Consider the following 16,741-nt stretch of genomic DNA (forward strand, 5'->3'; position numbering starts at 1 on the left):
AACAATTAGAGAGGAAGAAAAGACCAAAAGATCTATTTTTAAAAATCCCAGAAAACAATTAGCAAAATGGCAGAAGTAAGTCCTTACCTATCAACAATAACCTTAAATGTAAGTGGATTAAATTATCCAGTCAAAAGATGTAAAGTGGCTGGATGGGTAAAAAAAAACAAGCGCCCCCTGAAAAAAATGAAACCCGATTATATGCTGCCTACATATACAAGAAGTACATGTAGTACATTCTTTGTACAAGAGAATCACTTCACTGGTAAGCACTGCACAGACTAAAAGTGAAGAGATGGAAAAGGCATTCCATGCAAACAAAGACCAAAAGTGAGCAGCAGTAGCTAGATTTATATGAAATAAAATAGACTTTGGGTCAGAAACTGTAAAAAGAGACAAAGAAACTCGCTGCATAAAGATAAGTGAATTTATTCAGCAAGATAATATAACATTTGTAAATAGATATCCATACAACACCAGAACAGCCAAATACATGAAGCAAATGTTACTAGATTTAAAGGGAGTGATAAACCTCAATATAATGATAATAGGGGACTTCAACACCCCATTTTCAACAATGGACAGATCACCTAGACAGGAAATCAACAAAGAAACATCAAACTTAAACTGCCCTCTACACCAAATGGGCCTAATTGACATTTACAGAATACTCTATCCAACGGCTGTAGAATACACATTCTTCTCAACTAACACAGTATATTGTCCAGGATAGATTATATACTAAGCCAAAAAAAAGTCTTACAGAGTCAAAGAGATAGAGATTACATCAAGTATTTTCTGACCTCAATGGTATAAAATTAGAAATCAATAACAGAAGAAACTTCGTAAGTTTTACAATACATAGAAATGAAACAACATTCTGCTGAAAACCCATGGTTCAATAAAGAAATTAAAAGAGAAATTCAAAAGTTTCCTGAGACAAACACAGATGAAAATACAATATACCAACCAAACCTACAGAGTACAGAAGAAAAGTTGTAAGAGGAAAGGTATAGCAATAAACACCTATATCAAGAAAGTAGAAAGATTGCAAATAAAAAAATTAGCATCATTACTCAAGGACGTACAAAAATAAAAGCAGATTAAACACAAAATTAATAAAAGAAAAGAAATTGTAAAGATCAGAGAACAAATAAATGAAATAGACACTAAAAAGCAGTACAAAATATTAACAAGTGTTAGTTTAAAAAATAAGCAAAATAGAAAAACCTTTAGTTAGATTATGAAAAAAAGAGCAATAACTCAAATGAAATCAAGGAAGAAAAAGGCGATATTAAAACTCTTATCACAGAAATACAAAAAAATCATAATAGAATATTAAGAACAATTACTGTCTGAAAAATTAGAAAACCTAGAAGAAATGGATAAATTTCTGGACACATACAACCTAGTATGATGGACTTATGAAAAAACAGAAAATGCAAATCTGAAGAAACCACCAAGTACATTACCCTGCTATCAAAATTAGACAAGGATACAAGAAGAAAAGAAAACATAAATGCAAAAATTCTCAAAATAAATATGAGTAAAATGAATTCAACAACACATTAAAAAGATAATTCACTTATTATCAAGTGAGATTTATTCCAGAAATGTAAGGTCGGCTTAACATATGCAAATTAATCAATGTGATATATCACATTAACAGAATGAAGGATAAAAACTTATCGTCATGTCAATAGAAGCAGAGAAAGCACTTTTCAAAGTTCAACATTCCTTCATAAAAAAAACTCTCAACAAATCAGGCATAGAAACTATGTACCTCAACACAATAAAGATCATATATGAGAAACCCTCAAGCAACGTTATATGAAATGGTAAAAAGTTGTAAACCTTTCCTCTAAGGTCTGAAACAACACAAGGATACCCACTTTCAACAGCTCTATTCAACACAATACCAGAAGTCATAGACAGAAAAATTAGGCCAGAGGAAGAAATAAAGGGCATTCAAACTGGAAAGGAAAAAGTCAAATTATTCTCTCTGTTTTTTTTGTTTTTTTTTTTTTTTTGCATGTGATATAACCTTGTATTTAGAAACACCTAAAGACCACAAAAATTTCTTAGCTAATAAACTTATTCAGTAAAACTGCAGGATACAAATCAATATGCAAAATCAGTAGAATTTTTATAAACTAACAGTGATCAATCTATAAAAAAATGAAAAAAAAATCCAATAGTTAAAAAAGAAAAAAGACACCTAGAAATTAATTTATTGAAGGAAGTGAAAGACCTCTACATGAAAACTATAGAACATTGATGAAAGAAACTGAAGAGGAAACACATAGTAAAAAATTCCTTGTTTATGAATTAGAAGTATTATTATTATTAAAATGCCCATACCAGCCAAAGTGATTTATATGTTCAATACAATGTCTATCAACTACTAATGACATTCCTCACAGAAATATATTTTTAAAATCTTAAAATGCGTATGGAACTAAAAAAGACCCTGAATAATCAAAATAATCTTGTGTTTCTTTTTTGAAAGACAAACATACAAAAACAAAGCTAGGACCATTGCACTACCTGATTTCTAAATATACTACAAAGCTATGGTAACCAAGCATCATGGTATCGACAGAGAAACAGACTCACAGATCAACAGAACAAAATAGAGAGCCCAGAAATATATCCACACATCTACTACCAACTGACTTTTATTTTTCAAATTGTAAATATATTTTATTTAGTAAGCAACAATCAAAATAGACTTGTAGTACTGCTTTTTGCAAATATTAAATGGGATATTAACAAAATACGTCCACTTTTATGAATTATTATATAACTTTAGAATCTGCAAAGACCCTGACTAAAGAAACAAAAATAATTGCATAGCCGAGACTGAAGATTACGGTGCTACAAATGATGCCAAATGTCTTACATTTAACCAAATACGTCTTTAGAGGTCCCGTAATTTTGAGCATTAGGAACAGAAATGTATACTGAAAGCATCACTAATAAATTTTTTGTTGTTTCACTTAAACACAACAGTATTCAACATAGCTGCTAAACAATATTTGAAGTCATGCCTAAATCCACTTGTTCCTCCAAATGACATTAGCGTTCTGCTAGCCAACACTCTTTATTGCCAGCTGTTTAGATGTCATCTCATCTTCTTCATCTACAGCCTTTTTGTAATTCTTGGCTAATTCTAGCATCTATTTTAATACTAAATCATCGTATTTACAATGTTCATGTAATCCTGAAGTGTCAAATCTTCCATTCAACTCCTTATGCAAATTTAGCAACATCTTCTATTCCAGTTTATTTTTCAGATAGTTAATAGTAATAGAGTAATAATGTCTGTTTCATCCATTAATTAATGCCTGAATAGATGGCTTAAGTGACTCATATTTGAAGTTGTTAGTTTTGGTTCATGTACCATCATATTAGCATTGATCAACCTGAAGGCATCACTAACAACCTTCCCTTTTACACTCTGAATGGAATCCACAACCACCTGTTAAAGATCCCCCTGATAAGGCTTCAAAACTCTGCTGAGTACTGATATCCACCCCAGAAACCCCAGCAATCAAGCCAGGTGACTGTGATGCCAACCAGTAACCATCTCAAGCTCTCCTGTCTGATTCAATACATGCACCATTTTAGCTTGGAACATTAGATCAAATGCCTCCACACTGACATCTGTGGCATAGCAAACATGTCAGTCACTCTGATGGTATAATAATCAACAAATTTTCCAAGCTTCAGACCCATAACTTCCATTGGAACACCAGCATCACCTTGCTTTAACATTTTTAACAGTGCCAGGGAAGAAACACAGACTTGTTCTGCTGTTTCCACTACAGGAGCATCTGTAGGTGGCCATGACCCAGTCCAGGCATATCTTCTCCGAGTCTAAGAAGTCTGTCTATATTTCTGGTCAGTAACTACAATTCTTAAGGCATTCAGCTTCAATTTCTTGTTTGACAAATTTCTTCTTACCAAAAGTTCTTGCTATTTCTGGCAGGTGTAATTTTCCTGTGTGATGTGACTCTGGAAGGCCAACAGGGGCGCAAGGCCACAGTGCAGACCTTTGTCTTGCTGCTGCGGTAAAGCAAAGACAGAGGCAGCAGCTGCAGTGGCTCAGACTTAACCTGGCTCTTACTCCACAAACCAGAGATGAATCAGCCCAATTCCATTCAAAAGAGTTGCCTGGGTCTCCTTGATTTCTTATATATCATATCAATAAATATCATATAAGCAAGTCAACGTGTCTACTCATTATACTCTCTGTCTACATTCTAGCTTTTCATGGACTCTGGGCAGATTATTTAGATTATCTTTAATGGTTTAATATTTTAAGTAAAATATTTTAAACTCTATTTTTATTCAGAATTTTTATTGTTTTTCACTAAAAGGTTTTGTACAAATAACCTGACATGACTTACAACTAGAAATTGCTTTAAAAGTAATACTATGACAGAATTTATTATATTTGCATCTTAATATCAAAAGGTAATTTCAAATTGAAACTTTCAGATCTTTCTTATTCTTTCTTATATGGGCATAATAATATATTATTTGGATTATTAGTGTATATTTAATCGGTGGAGTACTAATGGATAAACTCCAAACTATTTGGAAAGCTTTAGCAATCCAAGTAATTTAAGTAAACAGAAAACAAAAAAACAAACTTGTAGAATATATAGAACCTTAATTAGAAAATTACATATTAGCATTATGATAAAGGTGTACCACAACAGCCAGCTCCCCATAAGAAAAAATCACAGGTAATTTTAAATTTAACAGAAATGTTTAAAGGGGAACTTTTATATAACCAGTAAATATTTTCATTACGTAGTCAGAAATTTCAAACAACATTTTACAATTTCTTTAGAGAGAACTTTTCTGTAATCGTTAAATATCCTTTTTACATACTCAAAATAATTTCCCTGAACATATGGAAATTTTGTTTTTGATGGCCACAAAGCTAGCAGGAATCACAAATCAAACACTTTTAGTCAGTAGAACACCCTTCTCACATTTGGCTGAAGGCACAAAGGAACTGTAATGTACGGGGTAAAGATAAACAGACCTAAAAGTTCCATCCACCACATCACAACAAACAGGAAGAATAAATACTGTGGCTCAGAATTGCACGGCCGTCCTGAGGTGCTATAGCTAAAACCTGATCATATGTCTAAAACTAAAGGACATAAAACAAATAAGCAACAACAAAAATTACAAAAAAATCCACAGGATATAAATTTAGTTTAAGAAATTAGCTTGAATATTTCTCCAAGGACCAGGAAACTATGTTACCAAATAGATTTGAAAAAAAGAATCAAATATGTGCTCTAAAAAATGCAATAGCCAATATTTAAAAACATAATGTATGGGTTTACTAGTAGATAAAGAACACTTAAGAAAGAATCTGTGACGATAAATCAAAACAATCTCCAAGAATTCAGAAAAGATAATAGAAAGATGGGAGAAAAAAAGTGGAGAAAGTGATTAAATGATTGGAGGAGACAGAGACTGGGTCGGAAGCAATACTGAAAATACATGATGAAAATGAGGTGCATCTAACAGGGGAGACAGCAGAACAATAATGACAAAGAAAATCTTAATAGGAGCCGGAGACAAAAAGACACATTCACTTTCATGTAATGATAGAATAGCAATATTAATAGAAGCTGGAAAATAATAGAAAAATATTTTTATTATCTTACGAGTACTTCCAGTGTGGAATTTTATACCCAGGGAAAAGAGTCTTTTGAGAAACAAGTTAAAGACAATTTCTAGCCAACAAAACTGAAGAATTTGATAACAGAATAACTTTATTAAAAGAAAATTTCAAGAAAGCACTTTCAGAAGAAGGAATGCAATCCCAAATAGAAGATATACTAAACATACAGAAAGAATGATTCAAGAAAAGGCTAAATCTATGATTAAAACTTAACATTCATCAGGGGTATTGCCCAAAGTTTTCTTTTTTGTTACACCCTTTCTTGGTTTTGGTATCAGGATGATACTGACTCCATAGAATGAGTTAGGGAGAATTATCTCCTTCTCAATCCTTTAGAATAGTTTCAGTAGGGTTGATACCAATTATTCTTTCAATTTCTGGTAGAATTTGGTAGTAAATCCACCTGGCCCTGGGCTTTTTGTGTTGGCAGTATTTTTTTTAAAAATTACTGATTCAATCTTCTTGCTTGTTATGGTGTGTTTAGGATTTTTGTTTCTTCCTGATTCAAGCAAGGAGGGTTGTATGAAATTTGTCCATTTCCTGGCCGGGTGCGGTGGCTCACACCTGTAATCCCAGCACTTTGGGAGGCCGAGGCAGGTGGATCACAAGGTCAGGAGATTGAGACCATCCTAGCTAACACGGTGAAACGCTGTCTCTACTAAAAGTACAAAAAAAATTAGCTGGGCGTGGTGGTGGGCACCTGTGATTGCAGCTACTCAGGAGGCTGAGGCAGGAGAATCACTTGAACCCAGGAGGTAGAGCTTGCAGTGAGCTGAGATTGTGCCACTGCACTCCAGCCTGGGCTACAGAGTGAGACTCCATCTCCAAAAAACAAACAAACAAACAAAAACAAAAAAAGATTTACAAATTCATAGATTACAGGACTCAATATGGTGATTGTTAACTCTCCTAAAATTTATTTATAGATTCAGTGTAATTACAATAACTTGCCAAGTTAGGTTTATGTCAAAGTGCAAAGGGACACAATCCAGATACATCTGAAGATGTAAACAGGCTATGTGCTATCCTAGATTACAAGAATTGTGTTAAAACTATAGTATTTGAGATGATTTGCCATTGGTTCAGATATTTAAAAAAATAACAATGGCGCAAGAAAGGAGCTTACATGGAACCATATACTTAATGAGAACTTTGCCAATGAGATATATGGCACTGGCAGTTATTAAGAAAAGGACAGAGAAGCTTTTCTATTAATATTGATGAGGTATTTGTCTATGCTTATTTGTCTGTTAAATAGGATCTGAATTCATACCAATATACAAAACTCAAGTCCAGGTAGACTGTACAGGTAAGGTGAAAGAAAAGCTATAAAATAAAAAGAGAATATAGGAGAATATCTTCATCACTATTACACAGGGAATAACTTCTTTAAAGAAAAATGAAAGCAGTAAGTTATCACAAGTTATAATAAATTCAGCCACATCAAAACTAAAAAGTTCTATTAATCAAAGAACATCCTAAACAGAGTAAAAAGTAGTCAATTCACAATATTCTACATAAGTATATAAATATATATGTATGGGTATATATTGATATAATGACAGACTAGAATTCATTATATAAAGAATACAAAGAAATCAGTAAGAATAAGCCAGATATTTTAATAGAGAAAGTGGGGAAGGGACACGTACAGCATTTCAAAAGCAAGAGGTAAAAATGGCCAAAGGCTGTATCAAAAGGAGGCCAAACATAGTAAATGAGGAATTATGTAGAAAGGAACATGGTTAGAATTCTAGGAGACTGAATTTTATTTTAGAGAATCTGTAGAAAATAAACTTCTGCATAAGAAATTAGGCACAATTTCAAAAAGATGATAAATGTCATAAATTATATTCAAATCCAGAAAAAAAAAAAAACATGTATGATATGTTTAGGATTTTTGTCCCCACTCAAATCTCATTTTGAATTTGTTGAAGGAGAGACCTGGTCTGGGGTGACTGGATCATGGGAGCGGTTTCCCCCATGCTATTCTCATGACAGTGAGTGAGTTCTCGAGATCTGAGGGTTTTATAAGGCAGTTTTCCCTTCTCTTGCTCACTCTCTCACCTGCTGCCATGTAAGAAGTACCTTTTCCTTCTGCCATGCTTGTCAGTTTCCTGAGGCCTACCCACCCATGTGGAACTATGAGTCAATTAAACCTCTTTCCTTTATACATTATCCAGTCTTGTACCAATACAATGTGTGTGTGTGCGTGTGTCTGTATGAACTAACTGCCTGACACACAAATTGTATACTATTTTTTGTACATGTTTTGACTACCTGCTTTTGATAGACTCCTCATATGACATGGATTTTGAAATATTTTTCTGTAGGTTATAAAGATGATCTATGTTTTCTGTGGCATTATTGATAATAATTTTAGTTGATAGTTTGAAATTGTTTCTTTCAGTTTCATAATTGTAATTGATAATATTATGTCCTAATTGAGAGATCTCTATTAAGTTTGTTTGATATATCAGCTGTAAGACTTAAGGACAACTTAAATGTGCTTGCTGAGGAACATTTTCTTCTACCAGTTGCTCATTGATGCCCTCAGAGTAGAATACTATAAAATATTTTCTAATGTCAATATTCCAAGTCATATTAGCAAGATATTTTTTCTCAATGTTTATATGATTCAATATTTTTAATTATTTAATCAAGTAACCAAAAGACTTATTTACTACTTCTACTGAGAATTCAACTCTTTTATTTACTTGAATGTACTTGTTAAAGGCGGTCTCAAAGCTATCGTTTAATGAATCATCACTTTTCGTATAATCTGAACAAAAATTGGTATTACAATGTGCTTTTGATACCAGAAAAATATATACATATTGATTTAAACACCCATATTCATTATTTTATTGTTTTGTTAATATTCAACATTCGATTATTTCTGTTTTTAATCTTCAGTTAACTTATTTTTCTGAAAGTATTCTTTATACACTTTAAAACACATGTTTTAAAGTGTCAACTGTTTAGTACATGCACATGGTAAAACCTTTGACTCAGTGTCCTCGTGATAACTCAGCATCTACATGATGTGGTATGGGGTAAATCAGTACAAAATATTCCTGGAAGTCATTCCTTACACATAGACTGCTAGCAATCACCTAATCCATACATAACAGTGATGGTCATCACCATGAAGCATTTCCATTGAGCATGGAAACTCAAACTTCATTAGCTTAAAAGAATATCTGCCCCAAAGGAAGTAAAATAAAACCACAATAAAATACACCAAATTTGCAATAATTAAATTTTCGTAGCAAAGGAAATTCTCATACACTATCGGGAATGCAAGCTACTAAAAAAAAAAAAGTAGAGAATGAAATTTGATTGCTTAGTGATCTTGAAGATAATCTCTTGACTTATTGAGACAGCCAAGTGGGAAGGGCTCCCTGGAAGAGCCTTCAAATGACCTGTGCATTGAGAAGAGTGCACACTGGGGTGGGTCACAGAAGTTCACTCTGTTCTCAGCCAGGAGGAACCTGGCCCCTTCGCTTCCTGGGTGGAACCTGGAATTCAATCTGAGGCCGGAAGCCCACGGGCAGGAAGCATACTCTCTTGCTTCGCTAAGAGTCTCTGTTTCCCCTTTTCTTCTTTTTCACCCAATAAAACCCTGCCCTACATCACCCTTCAAATAGTCTGCTAGCTTACTTTTTGGTGCCCCTGTGACAAGGACCCTGTCTTTAGCTGAACTAAGGAAAAGTCCTGCAATGTTGTGACTCAGCAATTGCAACTTTTAAGCCTCAAGATAACAAAATATATGGCCACCAAAATACTCATATGATAATGTTTTTGGAAACACTGCTTGTAAAATCAACACAAAAAGTCATATATATCATCTGCCAGATGTCTATCCACACTGAATAAGTAAATTGTGAAAGAGTACATAGAGGAAAATAATGAACTAAAGCTATATACGACAGCATGGATAAGGCCCACAAACTAATGTTGAGCAAAAGGAGCAAGTTGAAATTGCGTATACATAGTGATTCCATTTATGCACATTTCAAAAGCAAGCAAAACTAACTGTATTGGTTAGGAATGCATTTACAGATATAAACATGAAGCAAATAAAAAATTGAGTACCACATTTTATTTCAGGATTGTAATTTCCTCGGTTGGATTTGAGGGAGGGGTTTATGATTAGATAAAGGCATATTGGGTGAGGAGATTCTAGGGTTCTGGCAGTGTTCTATTTCTTTATCTAGATGTAAATTGGTGTTTGCTTTATGGATATCTATTTAAATTTACATATATATTTTATGTACTTTTCGGTAAGTATCTTTCACATTAAAAGGTAAAAATACACTCTAGGTATATGCTGATCCTATCAACTGCTTTCCTGACCTTGTCCATCTATTTTTCATCTCACCAGCTCTTTGTTTAATAGGAACGTAAAAATTCATATACTCAAATTTCAAATTCTATTTCTCTTTATATGCTGTCCTTCCCCTAGCCTGCCCTATCTCAGTCAAAGACAGTAATAATTCAGATCTCTGGCTCAAGTATACAGAATCATCTGTGATTATTCTCTTTTATTCACAGGCCACTTTCAATGTGCAAGAAAATCCTTTTGGCTTTGCCTTAAAAATCTATTCTGAATCTGACCACCATCTGTCATCTTACTGTTAACTTCCCCAAGTCACTCTCACTTAGCCTTTTGTGATAGCATTCTTTCCAGACAGTGGAAACTGCGTTTATATTTCTTCATTCACTTCTTTAAATATTCCTTAACCTTCTTGATCTCCTTCATACCTCCTTCTCTTGAAGACACCACATCTCCTTTAGCCCGTGCAAAACTTCACTGTTCTCTCTCTCTTACTTCTTCTACCGCTGGACTAGTGAAAAACCAGGTACCCTTCTTAATATTTACACTGAATCTAAATCACTCTAGCTCCTTCTAAAAACAAACAAACAAACAAAAAACAGAAACAAAACAAAAAAACACTCGGTTTTGAATTGACAGGAGACTCTGCCAGCAAGTAATCCACATTTATTTAAATATCGAGGTTCATTAAGATTCTAACTCCTGGGTGGCTGGGACTTTCTCCAACTAATACTGTGCAGATTCTTGGTGGTTTCACTGTTCTTCATACCCCCGCCCCAGCTCATTTCCCCCACTTCTCTTCTTAATAGTTTAAATCTTACGGTCAGCTATTACAGTCTATTTCCTATAACATTAGCTCCTGTCTAGTCTTCATCCATTCACAGAATTTCAATTCTGGTTAAATATCTCAAATCTTAGTGTTCCACGTGATCATGTGAACGGATCTGAAGAAAAACTCACAGTGATTCTAAATGATTTCATCTTAAGCTCATGCTAACTACCATCAAGTCATCTCTTCATTCTGACTCCATTGTCCTGATCTACTATAGTTTCCACCCTTTCAGATGATTATTAATTTTTGCTTTATTTTCAGTCCCCCAGAACTTCCTCTCAGTATCTTCACTATCAGTCATTGACCTTATTCCTTATTTCAGTGAGAAAATAACAGCAATAAGAAGGTAACCATGATACCTCTTCCATACATATAGCCACTAATATGAACCTGGATCTATAAAATCTATATTCCCTTCTGTTCCTATGGATGAATTGTCCTTGCTCCCAATTAAGTACTTTTTTTCATATATTACTTGAAAACTTCAATATCCACTTTTGTAAAGTATCTTTTTAAGTATATTGACCATATTTCATTACATTTTTTTCTTGATGTATAGAGATATTTTATACCTTTTGTATATAAAATTTGTCTTTTTAGTCTTTCTGACGTATGCATTGAACTTCACGGTCTTTTTGAATAGACAGGATTTCTTAAATTTTATGTAAAAGTAATATCTAGATTCTCATAAGTTATGATCCATACTTTTAGTATCCTATTTTAGAAACTGTTATTGTTTTGCCTTTTATAGGTAGTTCTACAATCCACCTCAAATTAAATTTGGGGAATGTGTGAGGTCAGTCTAAGTCTTATATTTCCCCCATACAATACCTGGTTGCCTCAGTATCTTTTTACTTTTCCTTTCTTTTCTCTCTCTCTCTCCTTTGATTGCTATTTTTACCGTTCTGCAAAGGCATCTACATCGTTATGTGCCTACTTAGGCATAGGTCTGTTTCTAGTCTCTTTATTCTGTTTCATTGGCCTAGTTGTCTAACTTGTGCCAATGCCATTTTGTCTTAATTAGGGTAGCCTTATGAGAAATCTTTATATTCAATAGAACAAATTCTTCCTACTCAATCTTCTTCATGAATGTCTTGGCTATTCTCAGAACTTTACACTCCCGTATTGTTCTAGATCCACTATCTACCTTTGATCATGCTGCTGTTTGTCTTGAGAAACTGATTTCTATGGAATACAAAAACTCCTGTGCTGTTTAACTTCTGGTTGGGTTTAACCACTTGGAGGGAAAGCAGAGTAGAATGTATCAGAGCAGAACATAGGTAGTAAGTGAGATTTGGGTCCTTTTTTCCCATATTTAGTGATTTGGCTGCCGCACCCTGCTTATGGCCTCACTTCCAACAGACAACTGTCTTATATAATTGCCCTCTCAGGCATTCAGTAAGTTTCTTCCCTTTGCCCTTTCAGGAAAGCTTATTGGAGATGTAACCACAGCAACAACATATAACACAAAAGTCACAGCCTCAGCTTTATATTTGGTACTAGAAACACATAACTAAATTAATTAACATTTAAGTGTAATCATATTTTGCCCTTCAGGATAGTCAATCCATTCAAAATTGACTATCTTCCTCCATTCATTCATTGAAGGCTGTCTGCTTTTTCCTTATGATTCATGCTTTTTGTGTTCTTGTTTAAAATAATTTTATTGTTTTGCTTTTTCTACCTAAAATTGATTTGGGGAATGATATGAGGTAGGAATCAATTTTTATTTGTTTTATATTATAACTAATGGTTCCAACACCATTTAGTGAAAAGATTGTCCTTTTTTTTCTGCTCTTAATTTCATATGTCTCATACCTTGTTCACACATGCCTATATTTATTACCCTACATGAAACAGAAAATCATAGAGGAATTTTGGTTATTTATAAATAGGTGATGTGAAGTTTCAGGACAAACTGAAAGATACAGAAGCAGGACCTATATGTACAAAGAGGCAAAAAAAATTAAATTAAGGAATTGTAAGTATATCCATGACATAGGTGTCTGGTGCCAATTATGTCAAAATGAGGTTGAAGGAGAAAAGAATGTGGGGGATTTCATTTTCAGGTTCCTGATCAAATCAATCTATACTTTACAGTATGACACACTGGGTTTCTTTTTTGATCTCAAAAACCCACGTGTATGTATGTGAATATGTGTATTTATTGTCTTTACCCTCTTTATTTTATTACCATTTTATTTTCATTTGCATTGATATGTTTAGGTCTTACTTGAAATTTTATTGTGAAGTCCATTGTTGGACAAATGGTATAGGTCAATCGATAACGTAAAAATAATTTTTTAAAGTATTCAGATTTTATTCCAAAGTTTCTAGATTCTTGAGAATTATCTACAGTGAAAAAATTGCAGTTTCTAGGAAATAAATCAACATTTCAACCACTGAGAGTTAGTTTCAAGGTAAAACAGCTTAGCAGTGTAATCATCTGTCTACCCAATGTCTACAATGTAATGGGCTGGCTGTTTTGTTTATATGGTTATTCCTGAAATGTTAAATTTGATTAAAATGAATTCTCCCTCTGGGTGCCCTTGCTTGCCATAAAACAGGTACACTGACAATGATTAGAAAGTCAAATTCTATAAATAAATTTAGAGTTACTAAAAAAAATACTGGACACAGTGAACATTTTATTTTTCAGTACGTTTTTTGCTGGTGGCATATCTACTTACGTGAAAAGATCCATGTTTCTCTAAGCCAGGCAAACGTTTCACATCTAATCCTTTAAGACTCCCTTTATATAAACAAATGTTCTTAGGCACTTAACAAATAAAGAATATAGATCTTTGCAGAAACCGTAAGAACATTAAGATGTTGAAAAGTTAATACTTCCAAGCTCAGCAAGGAACTAGAGCCCAAGAATATCAAAGTGGAACCATTCTATTTTTCTTATTCTCTGTGTGTGTGTGTGTGACAGACATAGTGGCTCCCTTAGAAATGCATTCAACGTTATAAAACAGAAACATTTAACAAAAAATTCTGATTAATTTAAAAAATAATCTGCCACTTAATTTCACTGAAACATTGTTGAAAATGAATTGACTTTTCTGCAGGGTAAAACTTGATAATTCTTAAAATTATTGTAGCTGTTGAGGCTATAAACACATTGCCAATCCCTGACTATGAAAGAGCTATAAAGTTTACTTTCCAAAATTAGATACGTGCGTATTGTATTTTTCCAATAATCTTGTCTAGACCTTCCAAATTCTGTGCTTTCATTAACAAAGTGAGGATCAAGTGGGAAGATCCATCAATCTCTAGATGTTTTAGTTACTTCAGTTTAACATTACCTTTTCAAAGCTTCCGGCACCGCAATCGAAGACTTGTTTTCTCCTAGAAAAAACAAAGTGACCTTGTGAAAATAGCATAAACTTTGAATGAGATAAATACAATTTCTGCATATTATAACTTTACAAATGACCTTAGCAAGTCACTGAATATTTCTGAGTCGCAATATGATCATGTGTGAAATGGAGATTATAATACTGAGTTTATAATATTAAACATATGTATAATACTAATATTTGAGCATTCTACCCAATATATAGTATCAGTATTTTTGCTTAACTGATGAGTGTCAACTGTAGTACATTATGCCCAAGGACCCAGGAAATAGGTTTGCACTGGCACAGGATGCATTGATACGAAGAGAATAAAAACTTGTTTACTAGATTGTCAGAAACATGAACCACATGTAACACCTGACTGTTAAGCAGCTGCCTGTCCAAGTTCTATATGCAAGGAAGGGAAAGAATGTGCCACTAAAACCAATCCAAACTTTCATTTATTCATTGTTTACACATTGAACAAATGTATGACTGTTTCTTAAGATTCAGGTCTTGGCAACAGTGAATAAGGCAGAATTCAGATAGTCCCCATCATGGAGGTGACATAGAGAAATACTCTATCCATTTATTATCCATAAAATTATATATAATGCCCAATGGTGGATATGCCTCTGTTCATTAATTAAACTTGGTAATGTAATTTTGAGATGATAATTATTTTAGATTATTAATCCTGAATCTTCTTATATAGAAGTTTTGAGATTTTTTAATCTCAAAGATTTATATCTGAGCTATTTGACTTCTAAAATATTTTTGGTTTTGTTTTTTGGCCATCAAAAAGTCAATAATAACTACATATGTTACTAGAAGAGGCCCAGAAAACTCATCCTCAACGCAAATCTGGGCATGCTATTGAGCACATGAGCACATATGTCCTGTAAAAACCAAACATTAACAAGCATAGATGTGCTTTTAACTATAGAGAAGTAATGAGCAAGGCAGTCATTTTAGAAACCCATTGTAAGCTTTGGAAACTTGAAGGGAACTAAGATGAATTTTTTGCTAATCTGTTCAAAACAAGGGGGTCTCCCCAACTCACACATGCACTCTTCTCAGATGCTGATGTCAGAAAATATACCTCCGTATGTTTAAAATACATTGCAGGCTTCATTTGTACAATGTGAGAAAACAGCTTGCCCATTTGTTTCTGAGCAGTTGACACAAACATTGCTCTTGTATTGCAATAGTTGGTCATATTTTCAGATATTTTAGCTGGGAAGTTTCACAAGTACCATAATAATGATCTTAACTACTAGTTAATAACTCATTAATGTCTCTTTTTCTCATTTTCCACTCAAATTAGATACTATTAGGCTGACTTAAAGTTGAGGTAATTAACCTATTTCTAAGGCTGCCACTTCAATTTTATTATAATTATCCTGTAAATAGGATAATTATGTCCCAGCTTCCTTGGGACAGTTCGGTTTTGCTCTTGTCCAGGTATTTTAACTGGTTTAGTATTTGTTTCATCATCTTTCACTCTTGAAAGCTCCATGTCTTAAACCAGATAGGCCATATTTGGATCATATGATCACCTTATGACAATGAAGCATAATTCAAACTACAAATTCTTGGACCTCAGATATTAATTAAATCATGTAACAGAATGTGTTATCTAACTGACATCTTAAAAGAAGGGTTCTATAGGTCAGAGTATGCATAAACTTGAATTTTCAGGGCAAAAGAGATTGACTTTCCCTTGAGGAAAGGCTGCAGGGTTATATGAATTGAACAGCAAGACATAATCTTATAAAGAAGATTAGAAATTAAGTCTCCTGACTTTGCAATAACAAGTTGCATGACCTTAACTTCTCTGAGCTTTGTTCTTTCATTTGTAAAATGTAAAATCTCAATTACTGAATGGGCTACTTTAAAACATTATTTGTTTTAATCCTCAAAACAGCCTATCATGCCAAATGCTAGTATCCCCATTTTACAGATCAAGAAAAGGGCTTACACAACTCTTCCTACAGTGACACACCTAATACATGGCAGGTCCAGTTTTCAAACCCAGTTCCTCCTGATTACTAAGTCCATATTCTCTCCACAATATATCAGTTCCCATTCAAAAATGAAAATGCATTATACCAAAGCTTATCTTTATCATGAATGCAATGCCAGTTACTGATCTATGTTCTTTGGAGGATACACTGATGACTGTGTCAGTGACGTTGCTTGTCCGCTCACTAGTTAGGGAAGTAAGATGTAACCAAATAAACAGGAAATAAGGGAGCTACAGGACAGCTTTGCAAATACAAAGGGTGAAATGCCAAAAAAAAAAAAAAAGAAGCCTACATTCAGAAGTCCAATATGAAATTCACATTTAAGAAAGATCTTTATGTGGTTTTTGATTGGTTTTTGTTTTTGTAAAATTTACTTTGATAAATCCTGTCAAATAATTGCTGTGTAGAAATTGTTTTCAAATATATATCCTTTGATGCAAGGAGCCAGAGCTGCACAAACTTGTATAATGTCAAGTCCCCGAAATGATA

The 16,741-nt window shown here is 33.6% G+C and overlaps 1 pseudogene; it reads right to left on the bottom strand.

Moving 5' to 3' along the window:
• Nucleotides 1–2,011: 2,011 nt before the first annotated feature.
• The window catches only part of LOC100999151, a 35,144-nt pseudogene continuing 20,414 nt past the window's right edge, over nucleotides 2,012–16,741 (bottom strand).

Source organism: Papio anubis, chromosome 10 (genome assembly GCF_008728515.1).
Source record: "Papio anubis isolate 15944 chromosome 10, Panubis1.0, whole genome shotgun sequence".
NCBI lineage: Eukaryota > Metazoa > Chordata > Mammalia > Primates > Cercopithecidae > Papio > Papio anubis.